General features: G+C 37.3%; 1 protein-coding gene across 1 annotated transcript in view; it reads right to left on the minus strand.

Annotated features, from left to right (window-relative positions):
* Positions 1 to 22,010, minus strand: part of LOC110110449 (bromodomain and WD repeat-containing protein 1) — an 85,164-nt gene that overhangs the window by 24,260 nt on the left and 38,894 nt on the right. The gene's annotated exons all lie outside the window — the stretch shown is intronic.

Below are 22,010 nucleotides of genomic sequence, written 5' to 3' on the forward strand. Positions count from 1 at the left end.
TTGTACTCCGCCTGATTCAAGTCCAATAACAGAAGAAACAAACTTGAAGATCTTAAATCAAGCGATATACAAGCTTTTTAGCAAGAACAATTTAATGAAAAAGAAGCTAGCATCGGTGGAATCAACAAATATTTTACTTGAAAGGCGTATAGTGGTCTTAGAACAAGCTGTTTTTGATTTGTAAGAGGAGATTTTTGATTTGAAAGAAGAGATTAAAAAAAAGATGGTTTTATAGAGAAGTTCTTACAAGTCAATTCCCTTCTTATTTTAAAACTTACATGAATGAAATGTTTGCTGAATCTACTTCATCTACAACTGAATATGAAAAAATAGTAAATAAGGATGCCTGCCTGAGTGAGGATGAGGAATGTGATCCATCCTTACAAACCGGCATAGCAAGAAAAGTTCAGCTGAGAAATGATAGAAAGAGTAAACTTGTATCTACACCTTTTACAACCGGTGTTAGGAAGAAAAAAATTAAACAAAAAATGTCATCCAAAGAGAAGATGAGTGAGTCAATTCCAAGTCATGCTCCTGCACTAGCACCTGAACTTGCTCCTGCTCCTACACCAGCTCCTGCAACTGAACTTGCTCCTGCTCCTGCAACTGAACTTGCTCCAGCTCCTGGACCAGCTCCTACACCTGCAATTACTCCTACACCTGATCCTGAACCTGAACCTATTCCTGAACCTGCTCCTGCATCTATGGCTGAATCAACCACGGGTCATGATGTTTGTATGATTGCTTATGAAGTTGATGACTCAAAACAAATATAATTGCATCATGCACCTCAAGCATTAGATTACCCTGGGTGATCTTTAATAAGTGAAGAAAAACGGATATTCATCGATAATTGCTTGAAACAATTCAAGGATAAGTGAATATTGTACTTATACCGAGCAAAACCAATCAATACCGAGCAATAATCTTGTTTATACCGAGCAAAACCAATCAATACCGAGCATTGGTATTTGTCTTTTTTAGTACTCGGTTCTATGAAGACTGATCGGTACTACTCAGTATTATGTTAAATATACTCGGTACTATATCAATCATATGATGTATAGTACGTTTACTGTTTTTTTATGCATTATATCGAGTAGTACCGAGCTTTATTGAGGATTATGTTTTTGTTTTTTATTATTCTTTTTTAAATAATGTTTATTGAATTATTCAGGGGAGATACGATTTTCGAGTTTGAATAAATAACAATTTATAGAAGCCAATTGGACGAGTTATTACTGACAGATGAGCTTGATAATAATCACGTGGATGCGTTTGCTCATTTATTAACCCAGAAGAATGCACTTTGCCCCGGGCTTAATCAACATTTTCTCTTTATTTCAAGTTTCCATTGGGTTAGTAAACATTATTTAATCCTTGCGTTTGCTAATTCTATTTATTAGTTTTAAACATGTTGGAACTAATCACCACTACTATTTTATCTTATCAAGGGTTACTACGCCCAATCAAAAGAGACGAACACATCTGGCTTCGTATCTCATATAAACAGAACAGTTATTAGGAATGTGAATTTGATCTTTGTTCCTATAATAAACAGTAAACATTTGACACTTCTAGTATGCAATATGAGAAAGAAACGGTGAGAGTTTTATGATTTATTACCGAAAAAGACACAAAAAGCCATACTGCCAAAAGTTATAAGTAATACTAATATTTGACTTTTATTTTAGGAATAACATTATTGTATGTTAATTTAATTTTAATTTTTTAGATATCTCATTTGTACGAGGATACAAAGAACAATTTTAACGAAGATATAACGAAATGGCCTATCAAGGCATTTAAAAACGTGCCAACACAAGATAACAATGTCGATTGCGACATGTTTGTTTGTAAATATATGAAAGTTGTGATACAGCAAGAACCTGTTCAATGGTATCGTTATAAAAACTGGCAATCTAGTATGCCATTATTCATGGCTGAATTAGCATATGCCCTTTTATGTACTAACATTCAATAGATTACAGAATAAATGGTGAAATTATTTTGTATATTTATTGTATTTTTTATGTGTTTTAATAATTTGTTTATTGTACCGAAAAATCCAAGCAATACCGACTAATCATTGACGAGTACCGAGTACTAAAAAAGACTAATACCGAGCAATATCGACTAATCATAGACTAATACCGAGCAATATGAAAACAAATCGGTACTGCTCTGTATTAGGTGAAATATGCTCGGTACTATACCATTGCAGTTCAGTACACACTGAATAACGAGCAATACCGACTTCTGTGGACAAGTACCGAGTACTAAAAAGGATTAATACCGAGCAATATGAAAACAAATTGATACTGCTCGGTATTAGGTGAAATATGCTCGGTACTATATCAGTGCAGTTCAGTACACACCGAATACCGAGCAATACCGACTTCTGTGGACAAGTGCCGAGTACTAAAAAGGACTAATACCGAGCAATACCGACTAATCATAGACTAATACCGAGCAATATGAAAACAGATCGGTACTGCTCGATATTATGTGAAATATGCTCGGTACTATATCAGTGCAGTTCAGTCCAAAGCGAATACTGAGCATTACCGACTTCTGTGGACGAGTACCGAACAATACCGACTAATCATAGACTAATACCGAGCAATACAAATTTATACCAGTACTACAAAGATCTCAAAATTGTGAAATTCGCATATACAATCAGGAATTCAAATTCATAATAGAAATATCTCAAAATTCCTCGCACCATTCCCAAATTACATGAAAGATGATTGATTGCCTGATTCTCCAGTTGTAAAGTGTATGCTTGTTGGAGGATTCCTCTCTACGGGTTTAACTTTTTTGTCTTCATTTTCTCCCAGTGATCCTTCAATATTGCATTTGATACGCCCTTTGGCCGGCATTTCTTAGGATCTTTAATAGTTTCATTACCTGCTCCAGAAATAAGTTTATTCTTTATGCCAGTTTTGATGGAATGCACTTTTGCAGCCAATGTACTCATGGCATCTTTCACACACATTTCAGCCTCCTCATTATCTAGTGCTTTTGTGCTAATTTTATATGCAAATCGGCAGATATAATTTCTGAACATCAAGTTGCTGGACCCCTCAATAGGTTGGCAAGCATTAATACGGATACATGGGATCTTCCCTCCATAATATAAATCTTTTCGAGCACTGGCTGACCATCTTTGGAGTAAATATTTAACGGGAATATTAACAATATTTAACTGTCTCATAACTCTCATGCAATGAGAACATAATATACCCATCATTTCGAACTTTACACAGCTGCATTAAATGGTACATTCTAAAGAATTAAAAGTGACAATCCAATTGTGTGAATCAGTGGAGTTGTCTATGTTCTTTCTGGAAAACTATGATAAATCTGATGAAGAATGTTCAATGCATAGTCCACCAAGTCCATGTAAGAACTCCTCTTCAAAAAAATGAATACAACTTTCATGAATAAAATTTTGCAGCTTGCTTCAATATTGAGCTACTTTTCATATAAGATTCTATATCTGTTTAACTACATCTGAATTCTTCATCTTGTTCATTCCGACGTCAAGTCCTCATCACCTTTTCCAAACCTAGGAAACACTCAGTGATAGTACTTGTTGGCTTGGAACAACCATGGCATACATGATTAGTGGACTCACTACACTGGGTTGATAAAATGCTAAGGTTAAAACAATCTTTATTGAATGCAGTTGACCACTTCTCCCTGATTTTGTAGAGATCATTCAACCATTGATGACTTTGGAGGTTTCCTCCCGAGGTCATTTCAATCCACTTTCTCTTAAATTCCTCCATAAAATCACACTGCCTGAAACAATAAAAAAATAAGAATTTTACTCTATTGTTAATGTTAAAGCACCATACTTTTGAAGGAGCCTTCTTGTACATATGCCATTGGCACAATCGATGCCGTGTATTAGGCAATACAATCTCTATTTCCCTGGACATGGCTTGGTCCTGATCAGTAAAAATAGTAATGTGATATTTGTTATCCATAATTCTTAGAAATGTTCTAAATAGCAAGGTAAAAGAATCAATAGTCTCCTCAGATAAAAATGCCACTCCTAATAGAACATTTTGATAGTGATTATTCACTCCGACAATAGAGGCACAGGCTAAGTTATATTTATTTAAACGATAACTTGTATCGAAAATAATCACATCCCCAAAACAGTCATAATCAATTCTACTAAGACCATCAACCCAGAAGAAATTCAACAAACAATCGTCTTCATCAGTTTGAACATCCCAGGCAAACATGTTGTCATCAATTGTCCGTTTTTTAAACAACTTGATAAGTGAATTAGTGTCTCCAGTCTCAATCTTGACTCTTCTTTCTTTTTAGATGTAGTTGTATGCATCCCGCTTGGTGAACCCGAGATTACCAACACCTCCAACTTCATCAGATAGGTATGTAAATGCATCAACAGTTCTTATCCCTGCATCTGACATAGATTTCAGAACAGATGCATTCTCATCACTAATGCTCCTAGATGACCTGAGCAAATGTTGATCATCCGGCCTAGCCAGTTTGTGATTGTGACTCTCTATAGCTTCTTTATTCACCGCCCAAATTTCATCTTGACTCACCGAAAATCTAACAATGGCTAGACATCCTGTTATTGTACATGATTTTCGATATTTAACCTTTGTACCCATCTCAGTCTTCTTCTTGAATCCTGCTTTGGAACACACAATCCTTTGATTTGATTTTCCTTAAATTTGGCCAGAAATGGTGATAATCTTTCCGAACACTAAATCCATGTGAATGCGTGTAATGACAGTATTTTTCATATGCTTCCTTTTCAGAGTTGTAAACACCTTGTGAAAAAGATTCAAACATCCAGTTTAGCATTATATCTACATATCGATACCGAGCTTATACCTAGCAGGTTAAATGAACGGTACTAGGACGTAATAAGTTGTATTTGCTCGGTACTAATGTACACTGAGTTTATATCGAGCTATACAAATCAGTACCGAGCTTATATTGACCAGGTTGAATGATCGGTACTACACAGTAATATCTTGTATTTGCTTGGTATAAGTTGGACTTGCTTGGTACTACTTCATAAGCATTTTATGCAAATAGTTCATACCGAGCAATACTGTATAGTACCGAGTCATGTCAAACTGTACCGAGTGACATGAAGCAGCAAAAAAAAATTCAAACATTATAGATAAGGAATTACTTGTATTAAATCAAAAAACGCTTCATCAACATTCAACGTCGAAGTTTCCTCGAAATCTTCGAAGTCTTCCAAAGCCAAAACTACATTCGTACCTTCCATCTCCTCGAACACTTCACGATTTCTTTTCCTGCGGTATATGAACCCTAAAGACTGTATAACATCTTAGGTTTAATACCCATATTATACCTGTGGTAAAAGCCGCGTATTTTTTTACTTTTCGCATCCAATTCATATAACCCGAAATATTTTTAAAAACGTGCAAAAGAATATGGGTTGCCATCGAGTCATTCCGGGTTATCGGGCTGCTACGTGGCGCTTGATTAGGCTATACCGAACGTAGAGCAGCGTAAGGTAACCTGACCCAATAAAAATTCCTTCATCTTGTAGGGGATTGATTGTGTCTTCTCTTGGAGTTCAATCATCATTGATGATAGGGTGTCATTGTATTCCTTCATCCGTGCCTCTCATCAAATTCATCGTTTATAGGTTGTACTTATCATCATTATTGCTAGTCTCTAATTATCATCCATGGGTATGTCATCATGCATACAATACATCTTTTGCTGTTATCAACAGGTGTTAGCACTCATCACATATTACACTATATGTCTGTAAGAGTCTACATTGCACAGTGACTAGCGTGAGGTCGACTGAATCGAAAGAGGAGTTTGGGTGAGGAGAGGTCTGCGGCTTACAAAAGGGGATTTTGGCTTAAATGGGTTCGATCTAGGGCAAGAAGGGTCGCAGCTATATGGGGATCGAACATGGAGGGGCAACATCAAGTGGAGATCGGGGGATTCTCTTTGGCTACGGTAAGGAAGCGAATGGGAGCTCGCTGCTTGCGCGTGTGGTTCGACTAGGGTAGGGTCGGCAGGAGATTTGGCTTGGAGGAGATGGGGCGTTCAAGGCTTGCGGCTGGGTTGGGGTTCTCGCGTGGGAAGAAGAAATGGAGAAGAGTCGGAAGAGCGAAGGCCTCCCTTTCATTTTAAAGATGCAAATAAGGTGAGGATCGAGGCCTGCGAAGGATTTTTGGTAATCGACGTAAACGGTGCCGCATATACAGTGATATTGTGGGATTTGAGCAAGATTTGCGGGATCTGGCAAAGGCAGGTATGTGAATTTTTTTTTTGTTATTTCTTTTTTTTTTCTTTATCTATATACAAAGGTCAACATTACAACCATATCTGTCTCAGATTCTTCAATGCTCTAGGTAGCTTTATCAACAACAACAATATCATCAAAAGCCTTTATCCCACGTTATGGGATCAGCAACATAAATCATTTTTCTTCATTTTGTCCTATTAAAAGTTAAATTCACATTTAAATTTAATAAAAAAGGTTATTTCTAATACTCTCTAATCAAGTCATTTAAGGTCCACCTCTACCTTTCTTAACATAGGTCAGATTTAATACATCAACTCTCCGAATCAGGTCATCAGAAGGCCGACATTTCATGTGACCCAACCATCTAAGGCAACTCTAATCTTATTTGCCACTGGAGATACTCAAACCTTTTCACGTATACACTCGTTTCACATTGTCTCTAAAAATAAAACCACTCATCCAATTGAACTCTCCACAACACTTTAACTTAATTTTATGTTTCTCTTTTAATGGCAAATATTATGTGCATAACGCATTGCAGGTCTCATCACCATCTCATAGAATTTACCCTTAAGTTTGCAAGCCCGACGCATTTCTCTACTTCAGCAATCCAACTTGAATTCTACTAATAATATCCTCATCTATTTCACCATCACTTTGAACAATAAATCTAAGATATCTAAAACATGTACTATTTCTAATGACTTGATCGCACAGAGTCAAAACCTTCCCACTAGATCTCCTACTAAAATTACACTGTGTTTGGTTTTAGATCTACTCAAACAAAAACCACTAGGTAGCTTTATCATACAACTAAAATTCAATGCTTATTAACCCAACAGCACACAGCTCAGGCTGACACAGCATAACACTAATAAATCACATGCAACTGTTTGAATTAACTTTAAATATAAGAGTAGGCCGGGAGAAATAGTTTAGTTTCTATTAGCGAGATTTTAAAAATCTCAAATTTGATTAATGAAATAGGCTCTCTACAAAAGCAGGTGTAAAATTGGGTGCATCACCCTTTATTTATTTATTAGTTAACTATAATATAACCTTAACATTCATGCTAATCTGACCCGCACACCATTTTAGAGGGGAGAGGGCTGGATGGTCACAGCATTGTTCCATGCATCTTCTTTATAGCTCATGAAAAGCATGCAGAGGCAAGTTCCCGATATGTTAACAGCAAACCTGCTGAAATACTCGGTAAATCATTTTAAGATTTTTAGATGATGAGGCCTAGGAAAACAGACTTCGACATTCTTTACAACTAGTTTCAGTTTTAGGTTTTTTTCGTCCTTTCAATCATTTTCTTGTCATTTAGGATATTTGTATGGATTGTTATGTAAAAGGCCGTTTAAGGGCAACTTTGTACTTTGATAGACAAAATTATTCCTATACATAGCAGAAATATTCATTAAAACTATTATTGATGAATGCACTCTGAATTCATGCAATTGGAGCAACTGGACAGGAGGTCTACGCCCTCTCCCTTGAATCGGTATCATGCCATCCATCCTAGAATGACTCAAGAGCTGTGTGAGATCCAAAAATCCTATTCCAAGGTAAAATCTTCCAGTGTCTTCCTCTTCACTGCTTTCTTACTCCTTTCTTGTCGCTCATGCTGATGTCCCAACTTCTCGTATACACAAACCCATCAAAACATCATATTGCTTCAACACTTTCAATTGACATTAGAAAATGGTCGGCATCCCTGGAAAGTACATCCTTCTCAAAGATTACTGAGTCCCTACTGTTCCCAAGTTTTCTACTTTTCCAGCACTACAAAACTACAAAATTTTGTTTCTGCTGCTCATTTTCTGATCCTGTCACCCTACTGTGGACAAGTTGAATATTCCTAAACTAAATGCATACCTGAAACATTTAATGGAAGAGAGGAGTCTGACCAAGATTACTGTTCAAAGAACAATAATCACGAGAAACACTTATCAGTGCTTATTTCTGAAGCGTGTGTTTTTACTCATCTTTTATTATATAATTGGGGCTACCTTGATTATATCGAAACCACAACAGTTCCAAATGTACGAATCTCCTTTATTCATCTCTGGCACCTCAGAAACATCACAGAATCATCCAAAATCAACTTCCAATCTGAAGAAAGCACCAAATCTACATTTAAGGTTTATTTCTGTATGTGATAAATTTCAACTGCACTTTAAAAAATAATTACTCTTCAGTTAATTGGAAAATCTAATGTTGGCATTAACCCTTGCATTAAGCTTAACCGCATATCATATTATCTACCGTAAAGTTGCACGTGAACATTAATGGAATATTTTGTTCAGTTTGTTGGAACTCCTTATTCTAAATGACATCTATAAGGTCGGCCATGGACACCCTCAACAAAGTGTAGATAGGATAGGTTTGAGTTCAGTGGATGACCTTCTCAAGGTAGAGGCGAGTAGCATGAGGGAGCTCCTGTGTCTCAAGTGTTGGTAGCCCTGTGATCCACAAGGGCCTTGGTTGGATAGGAAACCTATGCTATTCAGGGCGCCAGCAATCATGCGGCAAGTTTGGTCTACTGTCCCTCCTATCCTTGGGATAGATTCTTTCTTGTTCTCTCCTTAGCGTGGATCTCTTCTTGGGGTGACTTCTTGACGATGGATGGCTAAGAAGGGCTCAACCACTCAATTGTACTCTTAAGCATTTAAATGACTGTTGATCAACTCCAACAATTCGGCCAACGTCCTCGACTGTTGAATGCGTATCTAAAAGGACCATTCCTTAATGCTTGTGTTAGGGAAGTGTGGGCAACCGCAGGCGCCAAATCTTTCACTTCCAACATTTCCTTTTGGAACCTCATTATAAAACACCTAAGTGATTCCCCGATGATGAAGGACTAAATGCTTGTGCAAGGTTTAGATAGGAATTTTGCACACTTGAATTTGTTAAAGCAATATTAATTAAACTTGTGTAGATTTAACGATGAAATAAAACAAGAGGGGTGAATTTAGTTTAGGCCAAGTTACACACATGAAAGCTAAGATCATGCAAAGCATACAAAGAAGATCTTCAATGAGAATCCCTTAGTTAACAACGAGATAAGTCACTATGAAAAGTTCCACTCACTCAACTCTCTAAATATTTAAGCTTTAGCGGAGAGAGTAGCAAGAGTCTTTATGAATTAATTATAAACCACAATTGAAAAGCGACTAGGAAGGTAAATGAATCGGGAGAAGAGTTTACCCAAAGGAAAAAGGAGATGTGAAACTTCGGTGAAGTAGTTTGGGTGCTTGAGAAGGAGTGGACAGCAGTACACAACTCCTAGCGGCCTTAGGATAGCAATCTTGATGATCTCTGGATGGTAGACAGCAAGCTCCCTTGGGTTGGATTCTTTGGACAGCGAACAGAGATTGATTGGCTGGACAACAAGGTTCTTAAGCTCCGGAATTCAGCTGGACAGCAAGGGGCCATAAATATTCTGGACGGCCTCCAAACACCATCCAGAAAATCAGGACAGCAACTCCCAATGTTCAGAAAAGTTGTTGACAGCTTCTATAGGTTGATGGGAGCCTTTGGACAGCAATCTCGAGCCTTCAGGGGTGCAGGGCAGCAATTCAATATCGCTGGAATATGTGGACAGCCAGCAGGAGTCTCCAGCAAAGGGAGGAAAACGTGGGAAGAGCTTTGAGAGGATGCGGCTAGGGCTGGGAATTGGAAGGGGAATTAATGGGAAATGAGAGAAGGGGCAGCGGGTAGAGAGAGGGGGAAGGGAGAGGGAGGAATTAGGGGAATTAATTCCCTTTGATTTGTACCCAAGTTTGGAAAGAAATCAATTGGGGAGGAGCATGGGGCCGGCCAAGAGAGGGGGAAAGAGGTGTCTAGGTTCAATGTATTTGGGTTTATGAATCAATTAATCAATCAATTTCAAATTTGATTAATTGATAGAATGAAAGGAAACTTACCTAATTAATTACAATTAATTAGGAAGAAATTTGAAATTCAAATTGGATTAATTTTAGGAACTTACCTAAAATAGAACTTCGTATTTTAGGAAACAATTCAAATTCAAATTGATTTGAATATGAATTAAATGGATTACCTAAAATATAAAGGCTAAATTAGGAAGGGCTTTGATTGCATGCTTTGATGGAGGGGGGGCGGGGCTAGGGTTTGGATGTGGGCTGCCAATTTGGTGTTGGGAGAGGGGTTTTAAGAATTGCTAAATCAAGCCCTTGTAGAAGAGGAAAGGAATTTTAATCAAGTTCAATTTGAAATTGATTTGGCTTGGATTTAGGAGACTTTCCTAAAATAGGGTTCTATCTTAGGAAACAATTTAAATTTCAAATTGACTGAAAATTTGAATTTTTAGACTTTCCAAATGAGTTGGGAGGAAAAAGGAAAGTAGTAAAGAGGGGGTTTTGAATGTGGGTCAAAAGGGAAAAGGCCTATGGCCGGCGGTTAGGCTAGGTTAGGGTTTGGAGATATGGTGATTTGGAGGTGGGGATAGCCGAGTAGGAGAGGTGGTGGGGTGTGGTGGTTGGCCGGCGGCTAGATGGGGTGGAAAGGTGGTTCGGCCGAGAGAGGAGGGGAACCCTTGACCGGTGGTGGAGGGGAAGGGAGGGAGAAAGAAAAGAAAATATAGAGAAGAAAATAGCCACGAAGTTAGACGCTTCTAAGGTTGGTGGGTGATCCGTTTTCCCTCTCCTAGGGATTTCTCTCCAAAACTCTCAAGCTCTCACAAGAACACAAGATTGCAGGAATTTTTTTTTCATAATAATAATTCTTTACCCCTCCCAAAGAAGAGGGACTTAAATAGTCCAATACATTAAAGGAAAAACAAAAGACAACATTGCCCCTAGGGCTTACAAATAACTATCCTCAAGTAAGAGCATAAATGGAAATGTTCATAAGTAAATCAAAATACATAAAATAACTTAAAATAAATCGGCGCAATCGTGGCTGTAGATCGTCAGCTTCGCCTCTGGTAGACTTTCCAAGGCCTGATGTCCTTATCACCCGGGCTCCTACCTCATCTTTAGTAGGGCTTGTGAGTTTTGGGGTCTATGGGTGCTAGCAAATTAAACTTTTACTTGAAATCAAAAAAGGAGGTGATCACTCATAGGGCAGGCAAGTGAACCACCTTAGCGTTGACTCTTTAAGTGTCGTGAAGAAGTGATGGCAATTGAGGGCAGCACCTATGTCTAGCAGGGAGGTCATAGACTCGAAAGTTGAGTCAAACATGCCTCAAAATGACTCCATGTGGGAGGCATCTTAGCCTTGATAATTGCTCTGGAGAACGTGTTGATCAATTCTAGTTCACTCTTGGCTCGCCTAGTCAACAACCTAAATCTTCATCGCTCATCCAAGTGTGAGTCTAATTAGGATGGGTTGTAAAGGCAAGCGCTCTTTCGGAGTGCCTCTGACAAGCTGCTAAATCGAAGGATCCCTTGGACGTACTGTTGGCCTGCACTTTCCCCTAAAGGTCAGAACCGTCTTCACAAGTCGTTCTTCCATCTCCAATAGATCACAACGAGTAGTAAATTTGGCGTTCTCCATGTTTACTGAGGGTTCTTGTTGAGGTTGCTCATCAAGCTGAGGTTATTTTCTTGTCCTTGGCATAAACCAACACTAGCATATCAGCATAGTTAACTTGAGGATCTGTTAGTGAGAATGAATAGCAAAGAATAAAGAGTAACAAAGAATAGGCTAGCAAAATCTTTACTTTCTCAGTCAAGACTATATGAGAGAGTTTAAAGTTTGAAAAGGTAAAAATAACCCAAAAAAGTTCTCTTAACAATTCCTTGTCACCTATGATGCACAAGCACGGACACGAACACGAACACGAGATATTTTTTTTAAATATAGGACATGTGTGCGGCATGGACACGGCATAATAAATTTTTTAATATAGTATGTATAAAGTAAGGTAAAATCATATTAGAAATGACAAACAATAATAAATAAATGTCATGATAACTTGTTTAGCTTATAACATAAAATGTTTAGTACAAAATGTCTAATACAACCACAAAATATATAAGTAAAAAATAATTTAGTACAACATCAAGCTTCAACTACTTAATAGAGAGAATGATAGCATTAGCTTCAGAGGTTGGTCTTTGGCCTTCAATATCATCATACTGAATAACATTGCTTCCAACTCTTGTTCATCAAGAGAAAGATTTGCAATCTCCAATATTCACATATCATCAAGGGACTCGAACCCATCTCCAGCAACATCCCACATCTCGTTATCACCTGGCATATAACATGGAGTCTTCCTTGATAAAAGATGAAGATTTGTATGTACAAAAACTAAATCTTCAGCCCGTTGCAGAATTATTTTATTCATCTTCATCAATTAAATAAATGAGTATGTGCTTCAATTTCTCCCACAACAAGAGGTGGATTGATGTAGACAAAGGGGGGGTCAACCCTAGTCCAAAATAAATCATATTTTGGCTTCCCTTGAGTCTAGTAGTTTCTCATATTTGAGCTAAACTTTTAGTTCATTTATGAGCTGAGTTTGTTCTTCCCTATTGTTCGTCGTTTTCGATTTCGTCTTTAGAAGTCCGTCGTGTCTTTTGTGGGCGAAGGGTATAGGCTCCCTATATCTTTTGCCCGCATCATGGATGAAACTTGACCAAGAAGTTTAATTGCTACTGCTTGAAGAAGTGGTGCCGAGGCTCCATGAATCAACCATCACATTCTTGAATCCATCCTTCATCTATCAACCAAAAATTCTTGATCACCAAAATCCTCTAAATATCCAAAGTACTTTACAAGTTCTATATTAATCTCTCTTATCTCCAACTCATTTGGGAAATATTATTTCAAACATATCTTTCTCATGTTTGAAATCTCTAAATCTTTTTATGGTGAGACACATTGAGGGTCTTCTTGAAGTAATTCGTTACTTGAATACCATTAAATAATACAAAGAATGTAAAATTATTTATTTATTAACCAACAAATTAAAAACTAATTTAGAAGATATATTCAAATTTACCTTAGATTTAAGGAATGAGCTAAACAATGAAGAGGTGCGTTGTTTTTGCTCCACCTTTCCTCAAGAATGGTATGAACAATGCTCCAAAAATTTGAGTCTTCATTATGTGCTTTTCTTTCATGTCTGTAAATAATTTATTTTACTTTTGCTGACATATAGTCCCACATCTCATAAATCAAATGTATGAATGATTTATCTGTGTCAGTCTATGTTGCACCGATACGGATACGGCGACACGGATATGATACGATACGGATACGGGACACGTCAATTCTTAAAAATACAGGATACGGGTACGGTGCGAACACGGCATTATAATTTATAAATCATACATAAAAATTAAGAAAGCAATCAAAACATAATATTTGAAATTACAAAAAAAATGGCAACAACATCATTTGTAGCATTGCAGCTTATAATATCAAAATTTAAGTATTAAATGTCTAGTACAACAACAAAAGCATAAACATAAATTATCTAGCACATGAAGTTTCAACTATTCAATAGAAGGAATGATATAATTATCTTCTTCATTGGTTTGTCTTTGAACTTCCATATCATCTTCAATAAATATCATAGCTTCTAATTCAAGCTCATCAAGTGAAAGATTAATAATTTTTAATATTTTCATATCATCAAGAGACTCAAATCCATCTCGGAAATGAGAGAATCTTGCTCGCAACTGCGGAAGAAAATACGACACGTCTTTTTTTTATTTCTTTTTGTTTTTCAACGGACACGCGTATCGGATACGCGTGTCCTTTTGAAATTAAATAATATTTTAATTGGATACGGCTTTGGCGTATCCGACTCATATCGGTGGAGTATCGGAGGTGTATCCGTGTATCGGATACAACACGCCTTCATAAATAGGTGTATCAGTGCAACATAGGTGTCAGTCTCTCTCAACATATTATAAATTGGATCAAAGAAAGCTAAATGTAATTTATATCATCCCACCATAAATCATCTAAGACCTTTTCTTTCACATATATTGCCTTTTCAACATAATCTTCTTGATAGCAAGACCATTTCTCACTAATCACCATAGATTGAAGAGCGTTTTTAATTTGTTTAAACCTCAACATGATTATTATAGAGGCAAAACGACTTTATATAACAACTAACATTCTCAAATGTGAGAAACCATTAAAAATTGAAAGTCTCATTGAGTTGTTAATAATTAAATTTCTAATCAGAACAACATCAACTGCAACCACTATTATCCAATGACATTCAATATAGATGATTTCATTAGCCTCTGTATTTTTGTCTACACAAATATTTTTTATAGTAAGATTTAAAGTGTGTACATTACATGGAGTCCAAAAGATATGAGGATATGTTTTTTCCACCAACAATCCTACAGCTCTACACACTGGTGCATTATCTATAATAATATGCACATCATTTGAAGGCACAATCATCACTATCAAATTGGAAATAAAATATTTATCCTTGTATTCTCATTCACAATTGACATCTTTAATAAACATTGGGTAATTCTCTGTAACAGTTATGAAGTTAATGAGTGGTTTTCTTTTACGATGATGTAGGCAAAGGGGGGTGCAAATTATTTGCATTGATTCTTGGGCTGCTGGTGGTTCTCGGTTTGGGCTTGGCTGCTTGGTTTTGGCTGTGTTTTTTGGAGCTGCTATGTCTAGCTCATTATGGCTGAACAGCTTCTTCTTTTCAGCTCATTAATTAGGTTCATCCTAGAGCAAGTATATATGGTATGTATCAAATCATAGGATAATGATTAATTTTTTAGTATAGTAGAATGTAGAACTCAGTTGTCTAATCCACCACCAATGCAAAGTATATATATATATATATGATGTTTTGTTGATAAAAAGGAAGAGATTATGTGGTAATTTTTGGAACAAAACCTGAGGTTTTTTTGGAAAAGCTTGCGAGCTTGTTCCATTCTTCTTCTTCTTCTTGGAAAAACTTGCGAGCTTGTCCTCTCTTCTCTTTTGTCTTTGGGCTTCTTATCTCTTTCTTCTCTTTGCAAGTGACCACCTCATATGTATCTTTCTTCTCAAACCAAACAATGGAAAGTAGTTTTAGGTGTCTTATGGTATAAGTTTGTAAGCGTCATCTTCTATCCATGATTGTCATTCCACTTGTATATTTCTTTTCAAAATTATGATAAGTTTATGTTTATGAAAAGGAAGTCTTATTTTGTTGGCAATATTAGTGTCTTGAGTTTGCAACCTTAGCATCTTACTTTTGTATTTTTTTTGTCGCATCAATTTGGTATCAGAGAGTCTAGTTGCATCGTGTCTTGTTCTAATATAATTTGTAAGTAGTTTCTATTAGAAGTTGAAAGCTTTGCTGTGTCCTTTTAGTGCGTAATTGTCATTTGGAAGGAAGACAAGTTTTTTATTATGCAATCATAGTTTGTGTTTGTGTTGTACTATTTTTTGTTGCATCAATTTGATATCAGAGCTTTAGGTTGTAATGGGTCTTCCTTTCTTTGAGTCTTAAAAAAAAAAAAAGATGACAATCTGCGCACTTTGGAAGTCCAAAATCTTTTTCATCAGGAGATGAAATTCTTTCGTCAGGGGAGAATTGATGTAGGCAAAGCCGGTCTTTTGGTGTTCCCCATGCCGATTTTAATTCCCAAAAGATGTCTTTTCGGTTTCCCCTTTATGAGCCATTTAATGCTTCGATTTTTCCCCACTTTTGGGGCTATTTTGATGCTTCAGTTTCTTCCCCATGCTGCTACCCCTTCGGTCCCTGCTTGGTGCGGTTTTCAAGGGTATTCTATTGGTTGATTTTGAGGTGCATTAAATAGATGTATTAATTATCTTTTTTTACCTTTTCTTTCCCTATATAAGGATTGTTTTGTGGTTATTTTACGAGGGGTTTTAGAAATGAAAATTTGTAGAATGTAAAAACCTGCAGGTTTACATAGCTTGTGAGCCATGGTCTTCTTTTCCCTTCTCCTCTTAAAATTCGTCTTGGTCTTCTTATCTATTTCTTCTCTCCATGGTAACCCTTCCATTGATCCTTCTTCTCTAAAATATATATAAATTTTATTGTTTATATTTGTCATTTGTAGTTGAAGTTGTGTCTCTTAATTTGTAATCTTAGCCTTTATATTTATCTATGTTGTAAGAAAGGAAGATTTGTCTTTGCAATATTTTCTTGTTGCATCAATTTGGTATCAGAGCGTCTAGGTTATTGTGCGTGTCTTTTTTTATAAAAAAATGGAAAAGTCAAAATAAACAAGTTGAAGGCAATCAAGAAAGTTATCTAACTATGCCTTGGATTCCTGAGGGACATGCTTCCAACAACAAAATGGGTTCCACCTCGAGCATATTCTTCTAATCATCTACAAAAGGAGTTTCCCCGCCGTGTCGGGCGTGTCCGTGTCCATGTCCGACACTGCATACCCTCTTTAAGCGGATTGCTCGTGCATCATAACTTATCACCCTTTATCTATGGGGTTTTGAGGGCTACAGAAAAGGATATACCGAGAAGAACTGGAATATGGCTACATGACAAATACCCGTATAATGCTACTAACCTAAGACATGTGACACCTCTTGTTTGGCGACAAAAGGGCAAAGTTAGCGGTCTAGAAAGTCGCCAGTCATCGGGCGAGTCCCTAAAAGAGGTAGACCAAAAGTTAGTCATCTTGTGAAGTCAGTATGTAACATAGAAGACTTGGTGTCTCCCTTTGGAGGAAGGCGAGTCAAGATGTCGGCGGGGATGATGAGTTCCTAAATCTAGCATAAGGTGTAGTCGAACGAGTAAGGATTTATTTGAGGTTGGCACTTTCCCGTAGGTAAGCTCGATGAGCTTAGGGAGTAAGAGCTTATCTAAGAAGAGTGGCGATCTACTTGCTTAGCAAGGAACCTCATAATCATCTAACGTAGGGCAAGCTCCTGGGTGCATGCAAGCAAGTGACATCAACTCCTTGGCGAGTTCCTTGGGTAGCTGTGAGCGAGTCCTTTAAGGCACCTTCTCCTGAGAAGGGATACTCTTCCTTCATGACCCGGTCGCAAATTGAGAAGACCCCTGAAAGTAGACCTATCAATATTGGACCTGACCCAAAAATTTCATGTTTGCGTTGACCCGAACCCAAAGCAGGTCGGGTTCTGATTCGGGTTGGAAAACCGACCCGTTTGAAAAATCGGGTCGGGTTCGGGTTGACTCGAGAACCAGTGATGACTCAAAAACACGTCTGCCCGCTCTGACCTGCCCTGCCTGCCTGCCCCACTGCCCCGCCTACCCCGTGCCCGCCTGCCCCGACTGCCCGGCCAAGTCGCGTCGCGAGTCACGTCCCGAGGACAGCATCGCCGCACACGTCCCAAGATCACGTCCCACTCGGGTGTCACGTCGCGCGCGTCTCAAGCTGCTTTCGCCGGCGTTGGGTTCACGTCGCTCAACTCGGAGTGCTTCGGGTTCGCGTTGCCGACTTCCACTATCGCCGGCCCAGTTTTCCTGCTTTTCACTACAGGCGTTGTTGTATTCGCGGGTCGGGTCGGGTCCAGGCCCAGAAAATTGACCTTTTGAAAAAACAGGCCGGGTCGACCCATAGCTGTCAATGGCGCAAAATAGCGAGCGCCATGGAGCACGGCGCGGCGCGGCGCACCTACGGCGCCATGTTCATGGCAAGGCGCATATGTTTAAAATAGCGCACGCTATTTGCGCCACATGTGAGCCATGGCGCATTACGCACGGTGCAAAATAGTGCGCCAAATTATTTTTAAATTTCGGTATACTTAATGAATATTTTTTATATTTAAAAATATATTTATATTTTAAGATAAACGACTATTCATTGTCCTAATTTCACGAAAGATTTTCTGATTTGCGCATCCGTCTCCGAACAAACATCCCGATAGTGCCCTAGAGTTGAGGTCGTCGCTGAAATCTATCACCGAAGTCGAAAGTTTTCGTATTTCTGTTTGCTGACATCAGTCTTATATTGTCCGAAATGAGTCATCGTTTCAGCCGAATCGTCCGCAAGAAGTGCTTCTGCCAAATCCGCCCTTCTGTCTGTTCAATAAAAAATCTACAGCAGACTGAACCACTTTGCACCATCCGTCGTTCCGCACAAGCTCTGTTTGTTTGCACGCTATTCTACACAGAAGTAATCGAACTCAGTATGCCGTACGCTATATACATGTCGTTAAGTAATGCCCGAACTATGTATATGCTGGGATAACGCGGCTGTTGACATGCTCATGTGCTGCTAGTACATGCTCGTACACTAGAATACACCTAACGTATCTGCTAACACGTACAGATACCGCTCAGAATAATGCTCATACTGCAATAAAGTGCTTTCGGCCTATGTAAATGCTCGGTACCGCTCGTACATTAGGCTCGGGCCCGTTACCGCTCCTAATTTTATACCAATACGAACTTCAAAATTCTCTCTTACAAATAATTTTGTCCTAAGGTCAAACCCCGCCAGGGGCAGCTCCCCTTGGACCCGCGCCTATTTATGTTCTTGGACAATATTATGTCTTTTATTTAAATTTGTTTGCTTTATGTATCATCAAAGTCTAGGTTCAGTCAACTTTATAAAAAAAATCCAGCATGAAAAATGAATCTTACAACAATAGAATCCGACAACAACAGTGTTAGCAATGCATTTTTTTGTAAAATTAACAAGAGGAATAACACGCCACAAACAATACCTCGTTGGGTTTTAGGAATGCAAGGATCTGCTCTAACATGTCATCAGTGTCCCAAACACGTGAGTCTGAAATTAAGGCATCCATGTTGAAAAAAAAAATATTAAAGGAACAATTTAATGACATATCAAATGTCAACCTTGCTAAGAAAGAGAAGACTTTGATTGTAACAGATGATATTTTTATGCTAATAATCCAAAATGTTGACGGACAAATAAAATCTAACACATCTAGTCAATGATCGACATCGTACATCTATCTTCAAAACATCACACTGAAAGGTCCATTAGATACTTCCTTACACCAAATCCTAAAAGATTGTAAGCATAGTAAATGTCAGTTTAACAAAGAAATGGATGCACTAAAAAAGAAATGAGGGAAGGGTTGTTCAAGTTTTCAGTAGATGGATTACGATGTTGGGATTCCATTAATATTGTGAACTATGTAGTTTTCCTCTATGTCGAGGCACTTGGCAGTTTGGATCTTTGATGAAAACCTCCTAGTATCATGAGGTACGAGTTACTTGTTTAAAGAAAGAGGTTGGACATACACATGAGTTTTATGCGACGTCATCAAGAAGATGTGTACGATATGTTGTTCCTAATGGCAGATGGATGGACGTCAAGGAATGAAAAGTTTAATCAATTCTTGTTAATTGTCCAATGAGGTAGTGCATTCATAGATCAATTGATGATATTCTTTCTCCAAGAATGCTATGAAAATGTTTGAATCTTTTTTGCAAATACATCGAGGTTAATGGACCCATAATGTGATCCAAGTGGTCATTGATAATGCATCCGAAAATGTTCTTTAGATTTGTCAAACTTTATTCTAAAGTTATGTTATTTCATAAAGAATTTGTATATATTCTTAACTAAATTCATAATGACATACAGGAAAATTATTAACGGACAAAATCCTCACATTTATTGGACTCCTGTGCTGATCACTGTTTGGATTTAAAATGAAGGACATTTTCAAATTCAAAAGCATAAGGCGATGCTTTGAGTGGCAGTACACAGTTTTATAATTCTAGCCTCGCTTACTTGAGTTAATGAGAATGTGCACAAATCAAAGAGCACTGTGTCAAACCCGCAAAAACTCGATTGCAACAGCTTTCTAACTTTACAATGTTTTCATACACAACTGAACTGAAGAAAATGTTTACTTGTGAGGAATTTATCTGGGTTCTTATGCGAAAGAGGCTAAAGCAAAACAATCTCAACATACAATCTTACAACAATCATTTTGGAGCACGTATTGTATGCTTAAATGCTGGTCCTTTATTAAAGGTTCTTTAGATTGGTTTGGAGAAAAGAAGCCCCAATAGCTTTATATATGAAGCAATTGATAGAGCAAAAGAGGCAATTGTTGCAAGCTTCAATAACATGATAAGTATGATCAAATTTTAAAATGATTGAATAAGAAGATGAGAAGTGCAATTACATCGGCGTACATGCAGCGAGACATTTTAAATCCTGACAATTCTTCAATAACCCTAATATTAATCAAGGATAAGGAAATAGTGATGGTCTTACCAATGTATTGAAGATATCTTAAAGATGTGCTGAAGAAGATAAATCAATAATGAATTAAGTTTATACATTATGGTGAAGGACTTTTGTATCCTCCAGCTGTAAGACAAGAACTACCGATCTCCAGGTATCATTATTATAAAAAAATTAAGACTGATATGTTATATATAATTGAAAAAAAAATTCATTTCTTCCAAACTATGGGTTGGCATATGACAAGGAGCTCCCAATTTACAAACTTATCTATCAAAGTCCTAAGTCTAACATGTATTCATCTGATGCAAATGCAATTGGGATATTTTTGAACTTTATAATTTACAATGTATGTGTTAATTTTTTATATATATTCATAATATAATAATGTAATAATATTTTAATTGCAGCTTTATAGCAAACGAAGAAGCAAATTGGATCATGGTCGCTTAAAGATTAGTTATGTAAAATATAATAGAGCACTGATTCGGAGATTCAATCATCGTGATGTCATTGATCCATTCTTTGACTAGATAGATGATGCAATTTATAATGGTTAACAGAAAAATTAGATGATGAGTCTGATGAAGAAAATAACTTTATTGCTGGAGAGAAAAATTTAACTTGGATAAGTGTTGCTAAAGCTACTGGTGTTTATGATAAAAGCTATAATATTTGGGAAAGATCTAAAGGGGGAAAGAGAAAGAATCTTCAATTAAGCATGTGTTGCTATTGAGAATGATGATGAGGAGGGTGATGAAGAGAACTATGAAGTAGGAGACAATGTTGAAGAAGATAATGAAGTTTTTTTAACATTTGCTAATGATGATGATTCTCAAGAAGAGTAGATTAAATTCTTATTTGATCTTTTAAAAAAAATTGTAATATTTGAATTATGAGATATTTGGATGTTACTTAGTCGAACTTATATATATTATGGTTGTCTTTTATTATTATGATAGATTGTCTTTCATTTTTAATAATATTTCATATTCATGTTTATTCTTTTATAATTTGTATATAGCTTGCGCCAGTTCAAAATAGCGTGCGCCGCGCCATGCGCTATGCGTCATGGCTCCAAAGAGACCTTCGCGCCATGGTGCGCCATTCGCCATTAATAGGTATGGGTCGACCCGAACCCGAATAGTGCCAAGTCAGTTTCGGGTTCGACCCGAACCCGATCCGTGACCCGAAATTGACACCCCTACCTGAAAGGTTGGTTAGGTATGTACATAACCCAAGAACAAAGAGAAGATATATAGTGTAGGGAATAGACAATCAATATTCAACAGTCACTAATGATTCAAGAAGAATAAGAACAACTAGAACAATTGAGCCAATTCCCACCAGAGGAAGCCACATTTTTTATATTTAACATGACAATCATTATGCAACAGCATGGTGATAACGAAAACAAAATTGGAAATTAGGAAAAAAAATTTCCAACAGCACAAGTAAAAGAATACTTATTTTAGGAAATATGTCCCTAGGGATGAAAAACGCGTGTAATTTTCTCAATTTAATGTCTGAAACAAGATAGCTAGTCTAGAAATCGCCTAAGAAAGGTC

This window comes from Dendrobium catenatum, unplaced genomic scaffold (assembly GCF_001605985.2).
Source record: "Dendrobium catenatum unplaced genomic scaffold, ASM160598v2 fragScaff_scaffold_1470, whole genome shotgun sequence".
Taxonomy (NCBI): domain Eukaryota; kingdom Viridiplantae; phylum Streptophyta; class Magnoliopsida; order Asparagales; family Orchidaceae; genus Dendrobium; species Dendrobium catenatum.